The sequence below is a fragment of the Orbicella franksi genome, chromosome 4, assembly GCF_964199315.1.
Source record: "Orbicella franksi chromosome 4, jaOrbFran1.1, whole genome shotgun sequence".
NCBI classification, from domain to species: domain Eukaryota; kingdom Metazoa; phylum Cnidaria; class Anthozoa; order Scleractinia; family Merulinidae; genus Orbicella; species Orbicella franksi.
Genome location: NC_138148.1, coordinates 24,834,521 through 24,857,300, shown reverse-complemented (window position 1 = coordinate 24,857,300; position 22,780 = coordinate 24,834,521). Strand labels below are relative to the sequence as shown.

Below are 22,780 nucleotides of genomic sequence, written 5' to 3'. Positions count from 1 at the left end.
AATGAATCGAAGCTGAGTAAAGTGAAAGCTACATGTACATGTGTTCCCAAAACATGGGAAACAGCTCTGAAGGAGGTGACTTTGGACCCATTTCATTGTTAAGCTTTCCTGGCCTAGCAAAGTGACCGTGACGTTATTGGAGGCTTAGAGACTTAAATATATGCTCTATAGGAAATACATGTTATTTATGAACAAGAAATTTCTCACATGTGTTAGTTAAACCCAACACATGAACTAAAACTTGCCAAAAGCAAGCCTCTTTAACCATGATCTCTGTAAACCTACACTTGTATGTGCCCAAGTCACAAATTAAATCTTTTACAGTTATCTAACTTACCAATGCGAAATACAGTGCGCTTCGTCTACAGCAGTGAGGCACAATCTCTCTTCATACACCTTACTCAACAACATCTTTCTCCATCGATTGGAACTTAAAAATGACTGGTGATCCAAACACGATCTGGCAGTCACCACGTTCGACGGCCTTTTTGGCCTCATCATCCTGTTGATCTTCTCCAATAAACTCGGCTGTAACTCCTATTGACGTAAGGAATTTCACTTGATCCTGCATTAGCAAAGTCAGAGGTGAGATTATAACAGCAGTGGATTTGAAAGTTGTCCTCTTGACGATGTCAAAAACCATCAGCGCAGACTGATAAACAAGTGACTTTCCTGATCCAGTCGGTTGAATTACGAATATGTCCTCACCATTTACTAGCTTTTGTAATGCTTTTTGTTGCAAATCTTTCAGGTTTTCCACTTTGAAACGTTCTACAACAGATTACACGCAGAGTCAAACAGTTTGTCTGCATCTGCCATCTTGAAATTTGTTCCAAGAAAAAATAATTTATGCTGCCTGCTCTGCCTGTTGGATCCAGGCAAGCAAGCTTCTGATTGGTGGAAATTAACAATGTCTCATTCGCGAGCCCAGCCATCTTTTCGGGGGGTGAACGCGTGCTCATTTCCCGCAACAGCATCAAAAAAATCAAAGGGAAACGACAAGCGCAACCTCCTGACTGGAAATTAGGTCATGGCCAGGAAAATAATAGAGTTCATTGACTGTTGACAGATTTTCTGGTCTGATGTCTTGTACGAGGGTTTACAACAAAAGGCTCCTTTGTAAGACTTTTGTGCAAGCTCATTCTAGCTCATTCTCATAGCTCTCAACCAAATCTGGAGCTTGAATTTTAAGAGTCTGAAGGTCTTGTGCCCGCACTCAAAACACTTTGAAGTCTGTGTCTCGCAATCTAAAAGGTCAAAATGTCTCAGGCTTGCAAAGAAAAATGCTAGTCTCGCCGTCTCGCATTTACCATTCGCCATCCCTTATACATGATGGAATTATAAGCAATGTCCCTTCTTGTGTGAGTCAGTTCAATAAACAACCAGTTCGATACCTAAGGGCAGTCTTTTTGCATCACAGAATCTAAGTGTTGGAAGTAAGGAGGAGCTAATTATTCGCATTGGACTTTGAAATGTGGACAGCAGCAAGTGGTATTCAAAAGAGAGAGAAAACCCTGGTAGAGCTGATTTCAATGTTCAAAGAATTGCTTGGCGTTGAAGGAAAACAAAACAGGCAAGGTATATTGATGAGAACGCGAGCGAACGCCAGTAATGAAACATCACTCATGACGACAAGGGAAGCAGCAAGTGCCAAGAAGAAAACGATATGTCCACCGCAAAAAATAGAATCACGTAGTGTCACTGAAACCCTTGATTCCCTAGAAAAAAAATTGTTCTGGAAAAAAAGAGATGCAAATCTGTCAGAAAAACTTTCCAGGCTTCAGAGAAATTTGGAAATGGCTCAAGTACAAAAAGAGCAATGACAGCCGATTCTTTTGCAAGGCTGCGCTCACAACGAAATCGTAAAGTTCTGGAGAAAATAAAAGAATCTTTCAACAACATGGCCAGTGACTTTGTGGCAGTTGGAAGCAAAGTGAAAGTGTTGTGGACAGAGAAGGAACTTAAAGGCACAACGTTTTAGCTGGGCTGGTAGATGGAGAAATACAATGGCACAATGAGGACGTGGACACAGTAGGCATTCTCTATCGTGAAGAACTGAAAAGAGGCGCAGTGGCATTATAAGAACTGTGTCTTATGCTTGCAATGGCAGACGGCATCATTAAAATTTTAAGCTAATGTTGATAAGCCTGGTATAGGGATTTTCTTTCTTCATCCTCACACAACCATTTTTCTTTGAGAATGCAGTTTTTCTTGAGTAGTTCTCAGTATTAGCAGTGTCATTCACAGCCCTGTGAAATTAGTCTATTTCCAAAAGACACACTTTTCATGTCATTTATATAATGATGGCTCCCTTTCTGTACAACAAAGTTGCATTCTTAAGCGAAAACTGATACAAATGGACCTGGCCTTATTTAATTAGTTGTCTTGGGCATAAGTTGGTCATTTGCGTGGCATTGAACAAATTCAGGATTAACCTTGCCGATATAAAGTGCCTTAAAGGCAGGTCAGTGAAGGCGTCAAGTACAGCAGAAAATAGGCAGCGAATCTCCTGGAAGAATTATGTCCTAGGACCAACTCAAAACATTTCATTGTACAGTTTGTTCCAGTTTCAATACCTTATTTTACAACGAACAAAATCTACACTTTCTAAAATTAACGTGAACTTTAGAAAAGTTAGTTTGCTTGTAATTTTGTTTGACACCTTTTCAGTTATGAGTGAAATTTGTAGTTCATTATACAAACGCTCCAGGAGACTTAGGCGTAACGGATTTGCTATTAAATTTCTGGTTTTCTTGCTACTAGTCATTGTTGGTTGAAGAACATGACTTTGGATGTCCAATCTCTGGGAAAATGAAGCAAAACGATGGAGATTAACTGATTAGTTTAGTAGTGTGATTTCTGTTCCTTGTAGAGCGCAAATAAAAGGTTAGTAAGGAGAATAAAACGAGTTATAATATGGTATATAATGCTTTACCGTATTTATTCGCCTATAAGCTGATCCCAGCTATAAGCCGATACCAAAGTTTCACAGAAAAATTTCACCTTTGAAGCATCCCTCTCAGGAAACATATGTTGATTGTTGAACGATTAAAAACAACCAAATGAATATTCAAAAGTTCATTGTAAACAGTTAACGAATCAGCGAGAATGTGAATATCAGTTGATCCGAACTAGTCTATAAGTACAGCTGAACATAACAAATTCCACCATTCAGACTAAGTCTCAAACAAACGCTTATCGAAATTATCAGTTTACATATCGTCTGTGATCGTATTCATCTTGCCAAAAGTTCGCTGTACTTCTTACAACATGGCTTTTAAGCTCAAAGTTGTTGCTGAAGCTGAGGCTGTTGAAAACAACTCAGAGATCACACGAGATTATGGTTTGTCGATGGAGAAGGGACCAGGCGAAGCTTTTCAACGGCGAGCTGAAGATGTCTGCGAAACGAACAACGTTGGGCCGCTTCACTCCAAAGTATCCAGAGCTAGACCAGCAGATGTTGGAATGGTTTTCAGACCAAAGAGAGCAAGGTGAGTACTCATTGCTTCATGTCAAATCGGATAAACATTTTGTGTAGATTCAACTGATTTTTTATTAGCGAAATCGATCAAAAAGTTTTCCCTTGATCTCTTCGCACGAGCGAGTGCATGTGAGTTTGTTTGTCGACCTGTGGGAACCAACGCTTGTGATTGGCCAGATTTAGAAATCGTCATAACAAATTAACAATGCCTGTCAACGCAAAGTAAACAGAACACTTCGCTTCGATCACTTCGTTCGCTTGAACGTTTATTTATCCTGGACGGTTATATTTTTCACAGGTATTGCCGTGAGTGGATTCATGTTGCGCCTGAAGGCAAAAGAACTGTCCACTGATCCTTCGTTTAAAGCTTCCCTTGGCTGGTACCAGAACTGGAAACGACGCCACTCAGTAAGCCTTCGAACAAAAAGAACACTCGCCCAGCGACTACCTGAAGACCTAGAAGAGAAAATTGTCCAGTTCCACCGGTTTATCATCGCAGCCAGACGACGAACAGATTATCCCCTGTCCCAAATTTACAACATGGATGAGACGCCAATGCGTTTTGAACTTCCTTCAGGCCGAACGCTAGATTTCAGTGGTAGTAGAACTGTGCCTGTTAAATCTTGCGGTGCAGAGAAGCGAAGCTTCACCGTAACTCTTGGCGTCGCTGCAGATGGGGCCAAACTTCCTCCCAAGGTCATCTTTAAAGGTGTCCGGATTCCACGAGACCTCATCGTTCCTGATTCTCTCCGCGTTTCCTATCACAAAAAAAATTTGAATGGATGAGCCAGGTGTTCAGCAGTGGATTCGCCAGTGTTTGCTGAGGAACCCTCGCAACAAACCGTCGCTGCTAGTGTGGGATTCGTTCAGAGCTCACCTAACCAATGCCGTCAAAAGCGATCTCCAAAGGCGCAACATCGACGTAGCAGTCATCCCTGGAGGTCTAACCCTCATTTTGCAGCCCTTGGATAAATGCCTGAATAAGCCATTTAAAGATCACCTCCGGAAAAAGTACTTGGCGTGGATGATCACCGGGCCAGTTGAGTTCACCCCGGCAGGAAAGAAGAAGGCGCCAACTAGAAACCTTGTCCTTTGATGGATTAAAGAAGCATGGCAAGAGATTCCAGAGGAGATGGTAAAGAGGTCTTTTAAGAGCTGTGGAATTTCCAATGCCATGGACGGAACAGAAGACTACGCAATCTACTCTGAGGACTCACAGGAACTCGATGATAATGAACAAATGGAGGATGAGTTCAAGACGGACAGCGAAGACGAGACTGATGGCAAGTAAACTTTTAGTTGAAAGGTAATAATTATCATACACAAACGGTTCCTTTAGAAGCCACCAATTATATAAAAGTTCAATGACCAACATTTTATGACTTGTTTTTGTTGTGTTTTACTATAATTTCTTGAAACTGACTTGGCTATAAGCCGAATCAGAAATGTCTATGATGATTTTAACTTTGTTGATGATGCTTCGAACAAAAAAAATTATTCAAAACTCTCGGCTATAAGCCGAACCCCCCTTTTCGGAAAAAAATTCCCAAAACTGAGTAAAATTTTTTGCAAAAATTGCTCAGCTTATAGGCGAATAAATACGGTAGGTTGTGTTCACTTGTTTATGGGCTAAACATTGTGAAGGAATATTTTGAAAGTTTTAGGGAAGGGAAAGTTCTCGGAAAATGTAAGAAAGCCCTTAATTGCCCCCAAAACAAACAGGTCTCTTTTTCCTTGGCCATTAAATAATGAAGTATAATATATTATACTCGACCTGATCTTTTCATTTGATGTACACTACATGAAGCATATGGGTGGAGAACACTTTTCATGCGCACTACATGACGTATAAAAGGGATGCAACGAAAATTTGAAGACTCAACGGTATTTTTGACTGCCAAAAGATTTTAACAGTCTGAATTTGAGCTAATTTGCTTTGTAAACATGAAAACAACACAAGAAAACAAAGAGGAGGAAAATTACTGTAAGTGGTGTTTATTTTTATAGCCAAATTGAGACTTAAAAAGGAGTTTGCACAGCCTGGCCACTCGCTGTAGGTTTTTCTTGTCGCTGAAGAGTAAAGCTTGTCGCCTGGTGCTGCTAGATCACAGCCTTGAGGAGGCATAAATTCATGTTCGTTTGTTCATATATAGGTGTTGCCAAGTTGAAAATGTACTTCCAAAAAAGGAAGAAGTTTGGAATTCTGAGGGCATGGGGGTAACGCATTCTGGAATTTGTAAAGGCAAGAGGGGGGTTAAAACATGGAGGCTGTCTGTGGTTGGGTATGGATATTTTGTAGAATTACCCAATCTGAAAAAGAAGTCTAACACTTGAGCATGTAGTACCCCACCACACAAAAGGTTTGACCGTAGATAATAATAGACTGATATCCATAGATCATCTTAAGAGTGACTTCCTGTAAATACTACGGATAGGTGTGCAAAATGCAAAAATCAAACTCCCTCAAACTTTTTCACAAGAAAGCCCTCTGGAAACTATTTAGGAAAATACAACTTTTAGTTCGTTTGGATTTATATTTTTCAAGTAAAGAGGTTTTTTAATTTTCACCCTTGGAGAAGCCCTCGAACCACTGAAAAATGTGCTTCATATTTGCGACTTGTGTAAGAAAACAAAAACAATTATCAAGTCTATTTCGATATTACACAATTCAATGACCCTTCCTTTACAAAGTACAGTTATTAGAATTGGAAAAGATTCAAACTTGAATTTTTAAAAAATTTTCAAATTTACCCTCCTAAACAGCATTATCAGAAAGCTCGATTTTGGCAAATTTCAACGGCAAAACTCCCTACCTGGTACATGGATTCCGCTGTAAAGATGGCATTCTATAGAAAGAGTAAGGCTTCCTCTATCGTTCTGTGAAATAAAATTTTGGGGCAACTGAAACTGCGAATTTAGACAACCGAAAATATTTACGTACTTGCTTGAAGTTTATGACCTTTGAACTTGCAGTTGTCTTCATGAATACAAGAGATAACCTAAACAACAGTTGGAATTTTAGCCTGAATGCAACCCTTTCTCCCATTTAAATGATTTATAGTTATTCTTTATCTTCTGTGGGCAATTTTATCGAAAGTAATATTTTTTTACGCGGAAAAGGAGTTCTAACTTGTTTATGAGTACGTGCGTATTTGTTACTGAAGCGGAAATTTGTGGATATTAAATTTATTCCATCTAAGTTCTATTTCGTGTGTTGCAAGGCATTTCGTGTTCTCATTAAAACAAAATGGTATTGCCAAGTAGGTTTTCTTCTCAGATTTTAAAACAACATATAGTTTTTGACTTACCGTCCACATGCATGGCTTGATTTACTCAGCAGCGTTACACCGGGTGTGATAGCACTAAGATGGCGTGACGATAATTGACAAATCGCTTTTTGCAAATCGAATTCATCAAAATATATTTATTATATCTTTTGACATCATAATGCTTCGAGACTACTTGATAAAGACTCTTGTGAAATAAGTCTACAAAATTTTGAAACTCTCATTACGGTGAAATGAAGAACCTGGATCTACTATTTTTATGCCGCGGTCGTGTGATCCTCGTGTGGCATCACATGACAATAGCTAAAAAATGGCCACGTGCAGTTATTCTCAAATCGTCTGTGACATGTGCGTCACATGTGGTCCTAGGGTTTCGAATCCCGCACATATTCAATTTGTTAAAATTGGATATTGTGGCAAAGATATTCGAGGTGTGTTCAGAAATGGCAGAGGTCTGGGTATCTGTACTTGTTTCTAACAGATATCCCTCCTTGTTTGTACAGAAGATCACAAAGGCACGAACAACCCCAAGAAGAGAGCCCGGCGCGGAATTTAAATCCACCGCCATTTTACCTTATCTCCAAGGAGTTTCGGATTCTCTCCACCGCTGCCTAGAACAACAAGGCATTCGCACCGTCTTCAAGTCCAACACAACACTTCGCTCACACTTAGTGCGACCCAAGGACACCGTCAACCCGGCTAAACAAGATGGTGTTGTCTACAGGATTCCCTGTGAGTGTGGCAAAGTCTACATCGGGGAAACAGGGAGATCTATGCAGGAGAGGATCAAAGAACACGACAGGGATATACGACTCGTCCGTACCCAGACCTCCGCCGTTTCTGAACACACCTACGAGACCGGCCACTATCCTATCTGGAATGAGGTCAAGTTTATTGATCGAGATCCTCACTGGTACACGCGTAGGATCAAGGAAGCTATCCACATAAGACTTCACCCTAATAACATCAACAGGGATAGTGGAATTGAGATTCCTGAAGCATGGATGCCCACAATCAAAAAACACAACAGGATAGGAGAACAGTACAACAGCAGACCACTGAGGGAACAGGTACTCGTCAGAACAATGGAACAATAGGAGGATCGAAATGCACCAATCACAGCCGACCTTTGAGATATAAACGATACCGTACAATCAGTCGACCTTATCGCCTGAAGACGTTGCAATCTACATCTCAAGTGACTATATTGTGAGACAAACACAAAGACTGTTGTTGCGATCACGTTAGGTCACATGGGAGGAATCTGTGACCGCCTAAGCAAAAGATATGCAGCAAGGCAGGGTGAGAGGTGGTCACTGCCACCAGGGGAGGAGGGAGAGGCACAAAGCGTCTACCCACAGCAATCTTGTCAAACTGCAAGATCTCGCACTGTGCGGCCAGATTTTATGTTCGAAAGGCCGCATAGGATCATACTAGATGCCACTAACCTAGACCCTCGGGATTAGCAGAATGTAGCTCGTTATCATGATACGCTAATTATCTTTGCAGTGATAATAGTAATTTATCCTCACTGCATATCTATTGTTGCAATCACATTAGACTAAGTTATGGGAGGAATCTACTCCCGGCCTCGACAATCGCCATGCTCTGCGGGCACCGTTTGCTGTCCAAACCGACGCAAAAAACAGGGAAAAACACCATGACACCCCCGAGAGCGCTAAACCTTCTTTATTCTACAAACCTCCTTTCCATAACTCAGACCCCCATACTCCCAACTTAAAACGTACTGTGCAAATACAGAAAATGCTTAAGCGATTAGACTATTGGTTGGATGTTTGCTGGGTGAGAGACCATGGCAGTGGAAGCCCGAGGCATGACAGACTCCAAAAGGGTAAGAGTACTAGCCGCCTGAGACGCGCATAATGCTTAGCCATGTCGCTACTTCCCCCCCCCAAATACTGGGCGATCTCCTCTGGATAACAACCCAAGATGCTGAGGGTGTTGGAAAGCCCGACCCTGAAACTATGGGGCATTTCCCCATTACAAAGTTTCGCCTCAGAGAGATACACACACAAATGATTATTAACTGCCAAACCAAGAAACCGCCTCTCCCCGACACATTTCCCATGGTCGGAAGCTTGGAAAAAATATCTCTCAGACAAGGAGACCCCCAGTGCTCTGCAGGCACGAACATAATAATCCAACCAAAAAACGAGGCAAACATCTAAGTCTCGAAAGGGGACAAGAACAAACTCACAGGGAGATCCCTTGTGAACTGTTTTCATAAGAGACAATCTAATTAAAAAGCCTTCCCAATCCCTTAACCTGGAAACCTGGTTGCAAGAGAGCCGCCCTAAATGCGATGCTCTGTCCCCAGTGAAAAAATCCACAAGAAGGTGGCATCCCTAACAAGGATATATTTAATAACAAGGGAAAGCGACGCACTTGCCGCTATTTTCACCCTAAAGTGACGAATGAGTGACTTGAATTTCGTAAAGAAAAGACGGACTGCCTGTTTTGGAGAGACTACCAAACTCGCTTGCTCTTCCCTGGTGAATTTTAAGTATTCCTTTACCAGCGAGTGCGAAACAGGGTTTGCATGATTGAAACGGCCTAACTTATTATAAATAGCATGCAACTTTCCGATGAGGGAGTCCACGCAACCGGCCACTAAATAGTGGGGGCATTTACAGACTTTCCTGTCACATGTCCTAATGTGAACAACGGTTTTCCCTGTCCTATCTTTACTAAGAAGAAATTTAACGATATCCTTGGAGGTGGCGGAGAGCATGGCCTTTGGGGGTGAAAGAGAGGCGAGGAAACTTGACAACTGTCCCTCCAAGGAAGACTTTTGCTTCTGGTAAGGTTTGCTACTTGACAAAGATTTAAAGTTCACGAAATGGCTATCGATCGCTGACATGTCCAGACCAGGTTGGACAACTGAAGTAACAGGGGCTCCTGTTGATGTAACGTACACCACCAGGCTGCTTTCCAAGGGCATGCAACCTGAAGAAAAGAATTGTATGTGGGTAATATGCTTGTCTTAACAAAATTGGTGATGCCATCAGTTAAGAGACTCGAAGAAAAGCCCAAAGGTCCCATATTAGTGGTCTTGGGAACCAGCCCGGAGTTGCAGCAGAAGAAAAAAATAAAATCAAATGAATGCCAACGCGAGGGAGCGTCAGCTGGGTTCCCAGCCAAAGGTACGTATTGAATGTTGATTAAAAAGTTGAACTCGTGGCTGCATCGCAAAATAGCCTTAAACACGTCATTTATCTTGGAGTTATTTCCAGCCTTGCTCTGCCATGACCCCAACAGAGCTCTGCTATCCGTGTGAACATCAATGCCGGAATTCCGAATCCTTGTCTTAAAAGCATCTAAAGCACACAACAAGGCCTTCGCCTCCAAAACATTTATGCTGCGAGATTCTTCTCGCCAGTAATCTCGAGCCTCCATTCTGCCGTTATCCGTCATCAAAATGCCTCCCCAGGCTCATTTAGAAGCGTCGTAATACAAAGTGACAGCAACATGTCTCTCTGATCTCCATGGCAAACAATTCATCCAGTCATCTAAAAATCGCCAATATTCCAATTCAGATTGCAGAAGACCAGTGACCTTAGCAGCCGCCTTGGAGTTACGTACAAGACCAGCAACGGCTTTGAAGATTTCGCGAAGGTACAACTTGCAACCAGCTACGGCCAGGCTGAAGGAAACAGCCTTACCGGCAGATTGCTGAAGAGTTTTTAACGTTACTGTCTTAGATGCTAAAATGTTTCCCCTGAGTACCTTAAATTTGACTTTTTTCTCCTCTGGGATCAGGAAAGCTTGCTGAATAGAATCACAGATGAAGCCAAGGAATGAGATGAACATGGACGGACTGCATTGAGATTTTCTCAAATTGACAAAATAGCCAGCCTCCACTAGCAGGTAACAGAGAATGTACGCTGTGGTCTCAGCATTCTGGTGGCTAGGGGCCCAGGGCTGCTTAGATGATCGTACTAAAAGTTGACCAATGTGGCAATCATATATGCACTGGGAAAGTGGAACACCATACGAACGTGCTGCACCAGAAACTTCAAAGCCCAAATTGTGATAGCAATACAGAAATCCAGCGTGCAAGTTACTATTCACTTTTAAAACCTAAAATTCCCAAAAACAGGGAACCAAATGAAAGAGATGCGAAAGGAAGTTCAATAACAATAAATTTTCATTCAAGCTGAGATGAAGAAACCTATTTAAAAGCAAAAAATTGTTCAAAATTTCGCAGACGTGTTTCACTGCATGACCGCGTGTTCAAATTATTCTTCACGCTAACGCGAAAGCTTGAGTTTTTTCCGACGCTTTTGCAGTCATTTTAACGCCTGTGGCTTTACCAATCGTTCCAAAAGTTGAATTCAACTTTGAAGAAATAATGTACGTTACCATTTTTGTTTCTGAAATCCGAAAAGCCGCTTTAAACCTGCGATCTGTCGTCGAAACTTACTTGAAAGCGCTCCGATCTTCATGTTTTCTCGGTGGTTGTAGGAAGAAAAACTTCTTCACCAGAAAGTTTTGAGGACTCTATTCCTTGATCCTCCATTCTGAGGCCACCTGAACATTGATTTATATTTTTCCTTTCTGTTTTAAAGCCCAAAGCAGTAATTTATCCGTGTTAGGAATGAAAGCAAGACCTTGGAAGTTTTTTAGATTTGGCCCGCAACGCGCCATGTTACCTGCACTTTTCGAGTGCATGATTTTCACAAGAAAAACCGTCTTTCTAGGACCCCTAAAGTCTTCTGAAAATATGCTCAGAAAGTCCATTCTGATTGGTTTATTTGTCCTCAAGAACAATAGAACGATAGGGGAACGAAAGAATCTTTAGGGAGGGTAGGAAAGGCAATTGTCCCCATGTGCTTTTTTTCGGGCGGTTATGGGCGGCACAGGGAAATGGAGGAGTTTTTCGCATGGGCGGTTACGGGCGGCACAGGCGTCAATGGGTTAATATTATCTCTCTGGCTCCACAACATACCCAAAAAATCGTCCTTTACCCAAAAGGGACTATTCGATAAAACGAAACAAAGTGTAACAAACAGACAATAACGAAAATTGCCATGCAGAACAAAGGGGCATACCGACACCAAGAACAATGTTACTATGCCAACGTGCTAATGAAATGGGCGGAGGCAGCAAAGGAGCGCCAAGAACATACACAGGCCCAAAAGGATGTGCGAAAAATCGTGTAGGGAAAATAAACAAGGAAAAAAGAATGTACGCATCACGAGAAAACGAACCTAAACAGAGCGCTGCAATAACGAGGGAGAAAAACTCCCCGCAGACCAAAATTAAAACACGACATGAAACTGCATGAAGAAAATAACAAGGTACAAAATAAAACAAAAGTGCGAACACCAAGCCCACGCAAAACGGTGAACAACCAAGATGCAAACGAATGCCATCCTAGCAAACTAGCCTAAACCAGGCAATGAAACACGGAGGAACGAAAACAGTGCAAACAAATAAAGATAAAACAACCAAGTGGTGGAGAACGCAGGCAAAGAACATGAAACACGGGACGCAAAACACAAGGAATAAGTAAAGCAATTACCTCATTTTCTACCACCGGTTCGGCAGCTGCAGTGGGCGGAACAGCCGGTTTTTCAGCAACCAGGTCGTCTGCCGGCTCTGGGCCACGCTCCAGGAGAGGAGGCAAAACAAGTTCAGCCACAACTGAAGAAAACACGCGAGCAAAGAACAAAAGGCTGGTGGCTTTGACCATGAAGAAAAGAGCAAAGCTTTTACCCGCAGCAATCTCGTCAAACTGCGAGATCTCGCACTGTGTGGCGAGGTTTCATGTTTGAAAGACCGCAAAGGATCATACTAGACGCCACTGACCTAGACCCTTGGGATTAGCGGAATGTAGTGCGTTATTGCGATACGCTGATTATATATGCAGTGAGAATAGTGCCAGAATAAAGCAGGAAAGTGGCAAGGTAAATATTCTGTTGTTATTCACAGAGATTGGAAAGAATAGGTGTTTTAGTATATACACATGAAGTGATCTCAACAACAGAAGTCAATTTAATTGATCTATCAATTCATAAGTGGAAAGCGTGTAAGAGGTAGAAAGTGTGCAGGAAACTATTTACAGAATGTTAATCTAGTTAATCTGTGGTAAAATCCTCATCATAATCTAGCAAAATGGTCCTTTAACACTGTTCATATCCACTCTCTAGAGTTACGCCGTTTAATCAAGGTTTTGAAGCTTTATATTTCCTTTTACAGCATCTTGTATTAAATTCTGATTCAAAAGCACTGGCAAAATGTGAGAGTATGCCGGCCATTTTGTTTTTGTTTAGATCTTGCATTAATCTCTGGGTAGGGAGGAAGTAATGCTCGTTATGAAACTCAAACATTGGACAATGCAGTTTAAGAGTTTTCATGGGCTTAGCCGTCATGGTTAGTGAGTCATACCATGCTCTTCAAATATGTTAAAGATAGGCGTACATTTTTGGGGCGTTTTTTGGGTTTAGTTTTCCATATTTTGGAGTGTTGTTAATGAAAGTATTATTCCACCCTCACTTGTTGGAATGAGATGTTTATAGCCAGCTCATCAGCTATCTACAATCTCATTTATAATGCAAGCTTGTGGAATAATTAGAAATTATCCAGAGATAGTGATGCAATTAGATTCCTTAAAACACAAAGATCACTGTGTGTGTGTATATATACTAACGTTAATAAAGTGTATTATCGTTTTTCTCAGGATGTAGTCACTTGAGATGTAGATCACGACGTTTCGACTGCTTACTGCTAGTCTTCTTCAGGTGATAAGGTCGACTGATTGCACGGTATCATTTATATCACAAAGGTCGGCTGTGATTGGTGCATTTCGATCCTCCTATTGTTCCATTGTTCCGGCGAGTAGCTGTTTCCTCAGTGGTCCGCTGTTGTACCATTCTCCTGTTGTTGTGTTTCTTGATTGTGGGTATCCATGCTTCAGGAATTTCAATTCCACTATCCCTGTTGATGTTATTAGGGTGAAGTCTTGACTCACAGGTAAAACGGTGGTTTTACCTTATGTCCAAGGAGTTTCGGAGTCTCTCCGCTGCTGCCTAGAACAACAAGGCATTTGCACCGTCTTTAAGTCCGACACGACACTTCGGTCACACTTAGTGCGACCAAAGGACACCGTCAACCCGGCTAAACAAGATGGTGTTGTCTACAGGATTCCCTGTGAGTGCGGCAAAGTCTACATCGGGGAAACAGGGAGATCTATGCAGGAGAGGATCAAAGAACACAACAGGGATATACGACTCGCCCGTACCCAGACCTCCGCCGTTTCTGAACACACCCACGAGACTGGCCGCTATCCTATCTGGAATGAGGTCAAGTTTATTGATCGAGATCCTCACTGGTACACATGTAGGGTCAAGGAAGCTATTCACATAAGACTTCACCCTAATAACATCAACAGGGATAGTGGAATTGAAATTCCTGAAGCATGGATACCCACAATAATCATTACCTAGCAACAGTTCTATGTTGGCAGTTTCTTTAGTTGAGGGTACTGAATTGGCAAGAGGAATGTCCGTAAGTAAGTGACTGAATTTCTCTGGTTTGAAGTATGCTCGTTGTAGGTTACCAGTTATCTTGGGTACAGCATTGACTCTTAAATGCAGAGGTGATCCATCCTTTGCTAACAGCCAGAGTTCAGTGACAGAAGTGTGAAGCTCTCTGGGTTTTGATGCACTGAATGTGTACACTGTCAGTGTTTCTGATCCTGTGATTCGCAACTGGAGTTTTTCTGCCAGCTCATTGGTGATGTAGGTCCTTTGGCTGCCTGGGTCTAGAAGCAATCTGGTGGTCACTTGTCTTGATTTTTGCAAATTTTCTACTTCAACAGTGGCAGTTTGCATCATTACTTGTTCATCAGAAGACAGCAAGGTATGTTCTGTAGCAACAGTAGCAGATGAGGGTTCAGTAACAGAATGTGCCATTTCTGAGGGCTTCTCAACTGGAATCTTGATGCAGAGACTTCTGTGGTGATGATTTCTTTGTTTGCAATAAACACATGCCTTCTTCACTTTACAATTTTTCTGGTGGTGACCTTGTTTGAGACAAATAAAACAGTGTCCCTTGATCTTTTCTTTCCTAGCCATCACAGTAGAGAACTTTTGACACTCATCACTCCAGTGTTGTCCACTGCAGTAAATTCAAATCATGTTCTTTCTTCCAGTGAGATTCTGCGGTAGTTTGGTTTCAGACAGAAATGCACCAGTAGTAGTGTTAGAATCAAACTGGGTGATCTGTGATGTAGACCACATGTTGCCAACCGAGCTTTTGTAATCAACTTTGTCAGAACTTTGCCTATCTACATTTTCCCTGTTACTAATGTACCTATGCAACTGATCTCTGAGTAGCTGCACTGTGCATTCATCATCATTTTTCTGTTCAGTCAGGTGGATGAGAACCTCTTTGGGTAACTTAGCCATTATCAGGGACACTAGCATTTTACTCTCAATATCCTCTACTAGAGCTTCTAATGATCTAAGGTGTTTTTCAATGACATCATAGTTCTTACGCAGGGTTAATGTTTGACTTGAGGAGGCAGGTAAATCCATAAGACTAGTATAATGAATATTGATGATGACCTCATTTTGTCCATAACATTCTTTCAACAATTTTATGAACTGTTCATAATTTGCATTAGTCAAGGGTAGTCCTGAGATAACATCTGCAACATCTCCTGGCTGAGCTCTGAAGTAATTCATTTTCTCTACAGGACTGAGAGATGGATTAGAATGTATGGCTGAGTTAAGGAATCCCAGAGTTCCTGACAATTTAGGAGCCCTCCACTAAATTTCTTGAAGTCAAGCTTAGGTAATATTACAGTGTTAGGTTCCGTACCTTGTTTAGTGTCAACTTCTAATTTCTTCCTCAGTTTCTCTTTCTCCAGGGTAAGTCACTCTGCCTCGATTTGTAATTTTTGGTGCTCAATTTTGGCCTTCCGCTGTTTGATCTCCAACATCTTCTGTTTGAGTTCAAAGTTCACCTTACTTGTCCCTCTTTGTAACTTGAATTCCATTCGATCCTTTATCATGGCCATTTTTTAGCTCAGTCCTACCACAAATTCTTCTGGTTCCAAAACAAGGTTAACGTATTCTTCATAATCTTTCATCACCTTATCATGTTCTGATTTCCTGGGGATTTTTGCAATGGCTTTAAGTTGCACCGAAGGCTTTGATAAACAGTTAAATGCTGCTGTAGGTGGTCTCGCTTGTCACGGGTCTCATCCAAAAGTAGCTCTAAATCACCATCGTAGGATGTTCGTTTATTTCTTTTGCTGCTTAAAGGTTGATAGTTACATGTCTTTTCCTTGGGCCAATTTATCTTCTTATGTCGCCCAAATCTGTCATCTTGTCGGCGGGGACAGTTCAAGTCACGGCTGCTGTTGTTAATTTTGCTGAGTGAGCGAATTCATAATTTTGTCTCTTTCTTTGTTGAAGGTTCTCCCGTTTAAAACAGGCTTTCCTCCACGGAAGATTAAAGTCGGCGTTTCAGCATTGGATGTAGTCACTCTGCTACCATGTTGCAAATGCAATTTTCTTTATTCATTAACACAACGAGTGATTTAACATGAAGGAAAAGATTCTTGCTTCAAGCACATGCTCCGCAGGAGTGGTCAGCCTATAGTCTTGTGGAGTGGTTGCTAGGCCCTCCGTGACAAATATGTCTCAGCATTCTTTAATTTCGCTTCATCAAAACAGACCGCATTTTGGCTAACATTTGCTTAGTATTGTTGCCAGTGTTAAATACATGTAGAGAACTGGTTTTATCTTGGTTTCTTGCATGCAAAATGTTTGTTCAGTGCAAATTGCCCAAAATTGTCACTTTTCGTTCTAAGCCATGAAGATCACAATACTGATCAAATGTCTCGCTACAGTTTGAAACAATTTTACTTCTATATGACTAAACACCAGGAACACACTCCTTGGTATTTAAGAGCCAGTTCCTATAAATACCGGGAATGAGATGACAGTCGCGAAATTTTCGATTTCTTTATATTTTGCCCAAATAACCTCTATAGTGAGTTGTTTTCGAAAATACTATTCAAAGGTCCTGAAGCGCTTTAGTTTTTTCGAAATCGAGGAAAGTTTGAAAATCGCCATTTTAGCTGCCTGATGCTGCCAAAAATGGCTGAAAATTGTGCATTTTCTTTTCGCTTGTACAGATCAACCAGATAATATCTATCAATATACTTTGGGTAGCTCATAGTGCATGTCTTGCTGTTTCTAAAGCATTAATTTGATTAGCAAAAGCTCCAAGTTTAATCATATTTTAGGCCAATAAGAGTACCTTCATCGAAGCTCATGAGCGAAATGGCTAATTTTTGCTAATTTCAATACCATCAAAAGCGCACTGGTACATTGAATTTGAAGTCGAAACTAAAATTTTCTGAAAGCCCATACTCTATATTATGATTTGTGAAAGTCTCTTCCACGGCCCAAAAAAACTAACCCATCGAGAGACATAAACGTGTGGTAGATTTTTGTAAATTCATCATTCGCAAAACCAACATGGAACTTGGCCAGCTACCTTCATCAAGAACAAAAATAAGCGAATGGAAACCTTTTTCGTCAATAAGGATACTTGTAATCTGTTTTTTTCCCTTTTAGATTGACCACACGATTAACTTCTGCAAACATTTGCAGTTAAATGCAACTAGACGCTGCTTTTGGTACATTTGATTGTTATGCAAATTTATTTCGATCACCGGCACAGGCATATCGCCCGAAACTGATTTTCCTTCCACCTACTGTGTTTCTTTTCGAAGGTTACAACTGTAGCACACATAATTCGTTCAATATCGGCAGTTTTAACTTTTGTGGAACACCGATGACCACAGCCGAACTTGTCTTTAAGTAAAAATAAACATTTTGAAACGTGAAGTTTAAGTAAACAATCGGTTAGTTGCATCCATCATGTTTGGCGTAAATATTCGAACACAACCATTTCGTGTAAACAGGTACACTTTACTTTAAAAACACCCGCCTCATTGCAGCATTTCTTGAAATCCTGGTCTGAGACCAGGTAATGCCGATAACAAAGCGCGAGCAGTTGACGAAACTTCATGATCAACTGTCGAAACGTTGTACTTGTGGAATAAGCAAGATGATTCAACCTTTGTATTTCTTACCCGTGTGCTTGCAATTCTTATGGATACAGTTGCCCCTGTCTTTTACCACCAGATTTATAGATGAATCGTTCATTTCCTATCACTTAATATGGCACATACCTCTGAATAAAACACATACTGTGACATCATTTTTCTTGGAGTGTTCGAACAGGCAGAAAAACCACAAAGGCTTTTTCGTCAATCGCACTTCGCTGTCCAGATTTCTTTCTTACAAAGTTTCTGGACTTCGCTCTCTTTTAAAATTCCAAGACTTCGCCATTCTGTTGGCCAGTCCCAATAATTGTCATGGTGTTAGTTGAGTGAGTTCTTGACTTTGTTTGGTGGTCCCAGTTCAGACCATCCGGCAAATGTGGATTGCGTGACAAACGGCGGCTTGCGAAGTGTCCAAAGTGGGTGAAGATGGCGGCGAGTGAAACTGTTTGCTCGTGCAAGTAATGTGGTTTGCACTGTCAGCCTAAGTAAACATTTTTGGACGAAATTGAAGGATGTAGGGGGAAGAGGGTGTTGTTTAATTTAGAAAGAGGACAGAACTTGACGAAATGACAGAGCCGTGCGCGTGTCCTGCTATCACGGCATGTCTACGTAGATTAATGGAAAGTATTACCGCATTCACAAAAGTTGTGCAAACACCTTTCCTCTTTACCTTTAAAATACATGTTTGTTGTTCGTAGTTTTTGAATAGAAATGCACCGGTGATAGGGCTGGAATACAAAAAGGACAAAGGAGGCCTAGAGGGCATCAGATCTTAGATACGCAGTGTGAGTTTATATACATATTCACCCCTGTTGCCTTCTGCTAAACTATATAGACAATAATATGGGCGCTTTCCAAAAATCGGACACTCAGAAGAGCTAAAAGTTTCCTTTATTTTACCTTGAGAATTCACTATTATTGACCTAGCGAACTTCCCATCAATAATTAGGCGGTATAAAATAGTTAGGCATTATGTATTGTAGCCTTATTTTGTGCATTTCAGAGGCAAAAATAAGAACGAATGTATGGACTGTCCACCGGGACAAAACAATGTGTCTGTTGTAGAGAGGAGTTCACTGTGGAGAGGTGACCATTAGTGGAGGTTCGACTGTATAGTTTATATCGGTTTAAACAAGAACCGGTAACAGGAGTGATTATGTACGTAAATTCTCAACACGTATCCATTTAAGACTAGTGCCTCTTAAGCCTTCTTTTTCCATCCCAGTCATGTCCCTGGTGCATTTCTATACCAAAAACCTGGAGCAATATAGCTATATTGTAAAGTTCAGTAGGAAGGGTGTGTGTTTTTTTAATGGTAATGAAGTCGAAACTTTCTACAATGGCCACCTTGGGGACAAGGAAAGTCGCCCTTATAGAGCGGTATCAGTAGGGGTGAAATATGACACCGATATTTCTTGGATTCCAACATTTTTATCTTGAAAAAGGCTCAGTGTAACATGTAAATTCGTAACACAATCAAAATATATCAATAGGACAGAAACCAAACAGAAATAAAGTCCAAAGACCTGGATCAATTTTCGTGACCATGTCCAATGAAAAATGGTGTTTTGTAGACAGCGTTTGTCAGTTGTTGATTAACTGGCCTTTGTGAACAGTTTTTTTTGGCAGTTGGGGCGTGTTTTAGTGGCTGTTGCTGTTGTGGAGAGGTGGGCGTTGTAGAGAGATTAAAATAAGAGTGACCGTCCGCTGGAATGAACAAAGTGGCCGTTGCAGAGAGGTGGTCCTTTGTGGAGAGGTGGTTGTGCAGGTTCGACTGTAGTTTCCATTTTTTCACAGACATAGAGAAAACACCCTGCCTACACGAGGCGAGGAAGCAGCAGTTTGGATTCCCTGTCCACGCCCCCCGGGGCAGGGGAGCTCGTCGTACCTTTTAGGGGTTAAAAATGAAGTTTTAGTAGCCCTCAGGGTGTTCAGCCTCAAAAAGTCCAAAGCGGGAGCTTTTGCGATGCCTTTTAGGGTATTGAGCCGAAAAAAATATGACGCAGGGAGATAATGTGTTCTGTAAGGATTGGTATCTTTTAGATGAGAAAAAAAAGGATCTTGGTACTTCTTACAGGATCTTAGGGGATGAAATTTTTGAGGAATACCCCCGTACTTCTTATATGGGTGTCCTCCTCCCCTCAAGGTCCACGTCGCCATCTTCACTCACTTTGCAAAACGTGAGATATCGACATATTTGGTACAGTGGCCGATTGTCACGCAATCCACATTTGCCGCATTGTCCAAACTGGGACCACCAAACAAAGTCAAGTACTCACTCAACTAACACCATGACAATTATTCGGACTGGCCAACAGAACAGCGAAGTCTTGCAATTTTAAAAGAGAGCGAAGTCCAGAAACTTTGTAAGAAAGAAATGTTGGTGTTCCACAAAAGTTAAAACTGCCGATATTGCACGAATTATGTGTGCTACAGTTGTAACCTTCAAAAACAAACATACAGTAGGCGGAAGAAAAATCAGTTTCGGGCAATATGCACGTGCCGGTGATCGAAATAAATTTGCATAACAATCAAATGTACCAAAAGTAGCGTCTAGTTGCATTTAACTGCAAATGTTTGCAGAAGTTAATCATGTGGTCAATCTAAAAGGGAAAAAACACAGATTACAAGTATCCTTATTGACGAAAAAGGTTTCCATTCGCTTATTTTTGTTCTTGATGAAGGTAGCTGGCCAAGTTCCATGTTGGTTTTGCGAATGACGAATTTACTAAAAAGTACCACACGTTTATGTCTCGCGACGGGTTAGTTTTTTCGGGCCGCGGAAGAGACTTTTACACATCATAAATATAGATTATGGGCCTTCAGAAAATTTTAGTTTCGACTTCAAATTCAATGTACCAGTGCGCTTTTGATGGTATTGAAATTAGCTAAAATTAGCCATTTCGCTCACGAGCTTCGATGAAGGTACTCTTATCGGCCTAAAATATGATTAAACTTGGAGCTTTTGCTAATCAAATTAATGCTTTAGAAACAGCAAGACATGCACTATGAGCTACCCAAAGTATATTGCTAGAGATCATCGCGTTGATCTGTACGAGCGAAAAGAAAATGCACAATTTTCGGCCATTTTTGGCGGCGTCAGGAAGCTAAAATTGCGATTTTCAAACTTTCCTCGATTTCGAAAAAACTAAAGTGCTTCAGGACCTTTGAATGGTATTTTCGAAAACAACTCACTATAGAGGTTATTTGGGCAAAATATGAAGAAATCGAAAATTTCGCGACTGTCATCTCATTCTCGGTATTTACAGGAACTGGCTCTTAATTCTTAGTTTTAATAAATGAGATGCTTAAAACTGTTTGCTTGAAAGGTTCTACTTCAGTTTGTGGTTTGAGACAAAATTGGTTCATTGCTGTTTTCGACCAGTTGCATGAAATCAAACGTTCCCTTTGAATGTCTAGCCAATTTGGAATGAAGTTTACGTTCATGCGAAGAAATGGTTCCAAGTCTTTATATTTCTTATTCTGGACAAGCTGCGACAAAACTGTTCCATGAATCAGGTAAGTTTGCCACTGCAAAATACTGCTGCTTGTCAATGAAGGCCTGGCTCATAAGTGAAACATTCAATTAAATTAAGTGGGGCAGAAATGCGATGGACTAAGCGAAAGAGGGACTACTCGTAGTCTAAAATGCGACTGTCGATGCAAATGTCAAATTCCATTAGTTCAACATTGAATTCAACACGGTAGAAATGTGACACACAAACCGGGCCTGAGATGGTTTTAATCCGCATCATTTCAAAGCTTGTTCAGGTGCATTGTTTATATATTTAGAAGTCAAGCCCAAAATCATCAATGTTCTCAATGTTCCCCATCAATGTTGTAAGATTCAATATCAAAACACAAAGATGTAAATGTATTGCTCTGAAGTTTATTACATATAACACAGGCCAAAACTATTCCGGAACACACAAAAAGAATCTGGAATGAACTAATAAGTATGCGATAAACCAATCACAGATCGCTAACTCATTAAGTTGACTTCACTGTACTGAATAAGTATTTACCAACCAATCAGGAAGTAGGATGAAGACAGGTCACCAAATTTGAACTCAATGAGTAGAAGTACGACTTCTTTAGTACAAAATAAACCCAATCAGTACGATTGTGAACTTAAAAAGTCTGCCAACAGCAAATCAAAAGCTAACATTCAGAATGAAACGTGCGTGTTCAGCTTTGCTCACCAAAATATGGCAAGGAAGGTATTAGTTGTCAATCATCGTTTTCCTTAATAAAAGCCGTTGATAAATTGTAGCGTGAAAAGTTGTCCTATATATTATATCCTAAAATGTCGCAGATGTCAAGAAATTAAATAATACAGCATTTAAGTCGTATTGATGGCAGCATTTTCGGCGAAAATTGTGCTGTCCGTTGATGTATTTTCAACTTAGGATAAACACGGCCTCGATCGCCTTGGGTTATCAACAACCTCCCGAGACATCCTACAATCCGGCAGAAACAAATCTCTCAATTAATGGAAACCCGTTATTTCTAGCTTAGTTTAACCTCGCATTTAAGTCGGAATTTACAACTAGTAAATAAATTACGGTATCAATTCTCATTCTAATTTACCAGAGCTCTGTATTATTCACGCTTACCTTGGAAAGTCGGAAAACCCTGCCACCACTGGCGCATCGAATTCAAGGTTTTAACATCCATCCTCATCACTCGAAGCATTAGTTTTCCCTCGATGTATATGATATATTTCCCCTCACTTTCGTTGGATTATCAATAATATTGATACACTGGAGAAACACAAGTACTCAAGCACAGGTACATGTAAGTTTTTGATCGTTCAGCCTTTGCACAACATTGAACACACGACATGCGACGAAATTCGAGACTGTTTGCCCAATAAAGTACGTCACTCAACAGTACGTCACT

The 22,780-nt window shown here is 40.9% G+C and overlaps 1 protein-coding gene across 1 annotated transcript in view; it reads right to left on the bottom strand.

Moving 5' to 3' along the window:
• Positions 1 to 22,780, bottom strand: part of LOC145484985 (uncharacterized) — a 61,694-nt gene that overhangs the window by 200 nt on the left and 38,714 nt on the right. The gene's annotated exons all lie outside the window — the stretch shown is intronic.